This window comes from Pinus tabuliformis, chromosome 3_2, assembly GCF_031772625.1.
Source record: "Pinus tabuliformis cultivar Carrire ecotype Pingquan chromosome 3_2, CPIR1, whole genome shotgun sequence".
NCBI lineage: Eukaryota > Viridiplantae > Streptophyta > Pinopsida > Pinales > Pinaceae > Pinus > Pinus tabuliformis.
The window spans coordinates 109,254,296-109,259,759 of NC_142302.1; positions in this window are offsets into that span (position 1 = coordinate 109,254,296).

The window sequence follows — 5,464 nt, forward strand, 5'->3', positions numbered from 1 at the left end:
TCCACACAATTCATGTGTTTCATGATCAAACCACATAGTTGTAGATACAACATCATCAAGCAAACTCTCCTTCCAACCTCTTCACATGCTTTTGCAGATTTTCCTAATAAGGAGCCAAGTTGCATCCCAAGCAGATCATCAGTATCAGAGTTTCCAAATTATAATATCCCCTTAGAGTGTCACCTCAAATTTTTCTACTTGCTCCTTCTGAAGCCAACATTCCTTTGTATATTTTATCTTCATATTGTAACAAGTTTTTGGTTTAACTTTCAATCATCAATGTGTTCCTAGAATAAGCTCATCAGCTGGAAGCTTCAATATCATGAGGGTCCCTATAGCTCCCCATTTCCATCATGCTCATCATTATCAATAATTCATCATCAACCACGAGTCTTGCTTCACTTTGTTATTTCATCCTTCTCATCGTGCTTCCATAATTTGAACAACCTTCATTATGTGCCTGCAATTCTCATCAAGTACAACCAAGCAAAATATACAAAGACAAGAGCATGATGTCAATCTTTCCAATCTAGGGTTTTCATGATTTCTCAAAAGTGTACTTCTAGGGTTCTGGTTATAAACCCAATATATTCCTTGATTTAACCCTTACTAGGGTTTTACCAAGTACTAAGACTTTGACTTCAAGCCCTAGGTTTTATCTTAACACAAACTCTGGGGTTTTATCTTTCAAAACTAGGGTTTTAATATCAAATAACATTTATCCTTACAAACCCTATATAACATTTCCCAAGAGCTAGGGTTTCTTTATAGGAAATAATTAGGGTTAGGGTTTTCTAATTCAAGTTCTTGTAAGGGTTTGTAAACCCTAAATACTTCCTTTATTGTTTCTTAATGCAAACCCTAGAGATCATGTCATTCATGTACTTGTGAAATCTGCATGCTAAAAGTTAGTTGCAAAACTCTAGACATATCATTTCTTATGTGATTTCAATTATATGCAAAAGAATGCCAAGGATGATGCATTGTATTTCAATAACTATATGTATAGAAAAAAGGGTATACATGCCTTTTTAAATTTTACCTCATCCATTATTACACGGGTCTGGTTCTTTGACTTTCCATCAGTTGGCATGAATTATTTTCTTTCAATATTTGATCTAGAGTGCATACCATAACTTATCAAATGTTGTGGATTCATTCATCACTGTTGCAATATTGAATCATCAAGGTTGCTACCTTGTGACGGTCACAGTTGCCATAGATTGTATTCTTATAAGATATGAAGATAAATTCACATATCTTTTCATAAGTTCTTTTTCATGTGAGATCACCCCTGGTGGGCAATGAACCACCCTAGCCTAAATGGGTTATCCATTGTTATACCTTACACATCATGCTCTTATCCCTTGAGCCTCAAGCAATTAATGAAAGAAAAATCATAAAAGGAAAAAGGCATATAAACCAAGGTGGAAAAATCAAGGTTAGGGCACCTCATGTACCATGATTGCTCCCTCCTATACATTATATACCCAAGTGTAGGCTTCCCTTTTGCTAACTAGCCTAGTACCCCAGCTTGTAGTCGAGGGATGCCTATGTTCATTTATGGCTCCATTCATCTCTTTATCACATGCCACCACCCTTTGAAGGATGTACCTTGGACATATTATCCCCTTTAAAGGTAGAAACCACCTAATAGGATACTTGGTTAACCCCATTTGGAGCTTGGAAACACTAGCACATGCCAAAGCCCACTATGGAAGGGAATGCCATTATAAAGTGCCCACCTATTTTCCATGGTTTGTAAACTCTTTAAATCAATTTCCTTTGATGACTTGTTGTACAGGAAGGCTAGGGGACGCATTGGATCTTATGTAGGATTGAAAATGGTCTCCATTTTGGGTTTGGTCTCCCTATATGTGGTCCTAACCCTCTAGAGGGCTACATTGGCACATGTAGGGTGTGTGTTGAGATCCATGGACCTCCACAGCAGTAGGAAACAATCCATGGATCCCCATAGATGTTTAGAGATTACTCAAGATATACCTACTAGATGAGGAATATGCACTTGTTTCACTATGCCTAGTCGGCCCCATAGTTGTACCATACACTTGGTAGATGACCCAGGACTTGTATGCTGATGTGGAATCACTTACACCATCATACGAGCCCTTACAGGTGATCTATAGGCATCTTCGACCTAATTGGAGACCCATGAGGTTACTTATGTGCCCTCACACCCATTGGGAGCACCATAGGTTTATTCTTTGGAGAACAAGGGGCCAACCCCTTATCCACTACTTTTGGGAGTCCCATTGATCATTGTGAAACTTATGGACTTCATCGGGCTTCTTAGAAGGCCCTAACATGTGTTATTGATAATTCGACTTCTTGAGAGGCTTATTCTTTTGTTTATGAGCTAGTTTGGTGGGTTTTTCACCAAAAGTTAGTTGTTTTGCACATTATTTTATTTTAGGGGCTAATGTAGGCCCAAGTAGCTAAATTGAACTCATTGGAAGTGTATAAATAGAAGTGATGAGGATTCATTTTAGCATCATCACTTTGATTTTGAACTAGTATCGCTTTAGAGATTTTCAGTATCCTTCTTGGAGGACGAATTTTTGGAGCATGGAATGAATTTTGATGTTTGGATAATTTTCATATGTCTTAGAGCTTCTTGATGGTAAGTTTTTGGATGGTTGGATATATTCTTATACATGTAAGTACATTTTAATGTTATTCTTTCTTTCTAATTTTATCACATACATTATTGTTGGGATTTCACTATCCTGGGGCTTATTTGTTGCATCTCTTATGCGAAGTTGTGGAAATTTTATTTATGGATAGTGAATGCCTCATGTATGGACCATATATAATGAATGAATGTTCCTAGGGATTTTTAATTACTAAAATTCATCTTGAAAAACCATTTATCTTTCATAACTAAGTATAAATTCTTTGAAGTTGCTTTTGTTGCTACCCCAATGCCAAGTGAAGTTGTCTTTGAGGCCTCCTTGACCTAGAAAATTCAATGGTCCATAGTCATAATTTTACTTGAATCCAATATCCCCAAAGGATTAGGCATTGGTCCACCCAAAGGTGATCACCTTAAACCTATTTTCCTTCTCCCCTTTCCTCTTCTCTAGGTCTACTCCTCTAGGTCACCTAGGGCATCAATTATCTCATGATATAGCCATGAAAATACTTTGATTTTTGTTCCGCAACCATGCTGGTGTGTCCTCAAGAAGCCCTCCAAATTTCATGAGATTCCAACAGTGGGATCTTGAGATATCGCAAGCCCTAAATCAAAGACCAATTATTGCCCTTAGTTTCCCTTAGGCTAGAAACCTCAATGGGATCCTTGCATTTCCTTTCATTGAAAATTCATTCCTTGAATCATTTCCCCTCCCTTATTAGGGCAATCATATCATTGGTTGCTAAATCATATCCCCTTGACCAAACCTAAAGTCCACTTGGTCTCGTCTAGTCCCATACAGTATTAAGGGTAATTCTTTAGGGATCACTAGGAATCCAAGCTTTCACGAGAATTTCAAGGCCTAGGAACCTCCATTATAAGATACACACCCTAAACCTAAGCCTTGAAATCCCCCTTAAGCCCTTCCTTGAGAGCTTTAAACATTGCCTTTGAAGCAAGAAAGCCACATATTTGAGCCTCTCTTGTGAATAGGCTTCTAGGGTCACCTCTCACCCTATCATTGATCTATTCATTTATTGATACTCATCATAATGGGTCTCCTCCCCTCAGTGAAAGTCTGTAAATAGCAGGGAGCCTTAGCCAAGGTGATAGTGGGCTATTACTCCATATATTGCCCTTAGCCTAGTAGTAGCCCTCCAAGGATCCCCTTTTAGGACCCTTGCTAGTTTTAGTTGTAACATTTTGGCGTCATTGGCAAGGACACGAAGCGTGTGTTTTGTTCCCCATACAACATATTTACATAACATTATTGGCAACTCCATTGGAAGAACAAATCCCTAGTTCTTCATTGAAATTTAAGGTCGATGCTTGTAGGGTGAAGCAAGCATTTTTCTAGGCATCTTTAAATTCATCCCAGCGAATCCTACATATTTTTTATGTATATCTCAAATGGGTTGTATTTCTTTGATCCCGCTTTGGATATTGCTAGCATCCCTCGGCACCCTAATCATGTCATGGGAAGGATGGTACATGGTGTGCCCGTGTTTGATGGTGATCCACTCTTCGTAATTGACCACAAAGAAATATTTAATGCACATGCTTCAAGGGAGGAGGTTGTTCACCAAGATGTCCTTATGTTTTTGTTAAGGGGATCTCTCGGTGGTCATAACTCATAGTTTCATGATCATGAACCTAAGATCATTTCATCTATTTAGGAGTTCATTGATGGCTTTCTTAAACATTTTCAAGTATGCCCCACATTAAACATCCAAGAGGAAGCCTTCATTGACCATCATCAAGACATTGAGAATCTAATTATTGAGCAAGAAGACCAGTCCTCCTCTGTTCCACATGACGAAAAGGATGATTTTGAGAACACATGTGCTGGGAAGGATGAAGTTGAGACCAAACTTACCTTTCTCGAGGATATTACTCTTCATGACTCTCCTTTTGAAAACCTTGAGGAAGGTGATCCCATTTTCCCCTTAGAATATGACATTGGAAATTACTTCCATATTGAAAAGGAGAAATGAGAAATTGTTGGTCCTCAATTTGGTTGTGCTCCCATTTACAACACCGACAAGGAGGATGAGGCTGAAATTGGTCCGCCCTTTCTCTCAGGTATTATTTACGATGACATATCCATTGATGACCTTAGGAAGGAGAAATTTGATTTTATGTTGCATAAAGAGGGGCAGTTGGAAGTGATCAATTTTCCTATTAGGAGAGGCCCAATCTTTGATACTAAGGAAATATGTAAAGCTCCTGCCTCTCCTCTCTCGTTCATAATTTTGAAAGAGATTCCCACTCTTGTCCTCATATGATCTCAACTGACCTTGATATCTTTCCCCTTTCTGAGTATAGTATCAGGGAAGATCCCCTCATTGAATATTCGTTATCTCCTTGGGCACCCCCTTAAGATAATGATCAATCTACAATCTCCCCTTCCAGTGTGATCAACATGGGCAACATACATGTGTTCCTCCATCTCATCAGTCTCCCTTTCCTACTAATCATAACTTCGTGGAGGCCAAAAAATACGATTTAAATGCTAAGGACCATCCTGGAAATAATATGCCTGAGACTGCCATCATTCAGAATTTTATGAGACAAATCATTGACATCTCTATATTTTGGTTAGAGGATAGGATATCATGGTCTAGATTACATCCTTTTCTTACATCTTCTAACATAATCATCCATGTGTCACACATTTTATTTTCCTACTTCCCACCGACCTTATCATTCATGTGATTCTATCCACATTCGCTTTGCCATTTTCTACATGAGTAATCACATAGGCTGACACATTTATATTGATTTGATGATGTGTTGGTTGCATTAGCTTTA